This window comes from Aptenodytes forsteri, unplaced genomic scaffold (assembly GCF_000699145.1).
Source record: "Aptenodytes forsteri isolate BGI_AS27 unplaced genomic scaffold, ASM69914v1 Scaffold390, whole genome shotgun sequence".
Classification (NCBI taxonomy): Eukaryota; Metazoa; Chordata; class Aves; order Sphenisciformes; family Spheniscidae; genus Aptenodytes; species Aptenodytes forsteri.
Window position 1 is genome coordinate 10,737 of NW_008795631.1, and position 462 is coordinate 11,198.

The following is a 462-nucleotide window of genomic DNA, read 5'->3' on the forward strand; positions in this document are numbered from 1 at the left end:
CTCGCCGTAGAGGTCGTGGCCGCCGCGGCGCTGGGCCTCCGCCAGCGCCGGAACGGGGAGCAGGAGCAGCGCTGAACCCCAAATTTTACCCTCGACACGTCGCTGCCCCGTGTTCTTACCGTCGGAGTTTCACCTCCAGGCATTTTTACCCTCAAAACGCTGCTTTCAAGCATTTTACCTTCAAAGTTTCAGGTATTTTTACCCTCAGAACGCTACTTTCAAGTAAGGTAAAAGGCAAAACCCTTCCGAACTCTACTTTCAAGTACAATTTTCACGTGAAATTCTCAAAATCCGACTTCTCCCAAGCGACCCGCGGACCCATCTCAGCCTGTTTTCACCCCGATTTCACGCTCGGCCTGACGGAAACCCCCCCCCATCCAGTCCGGCGCGGCGCGCGGCGCGCAGCCCTCCCGTGACATCATCGCGCCTGTAAAATGAGACGATTCTTCCCAGCGGGAGGGG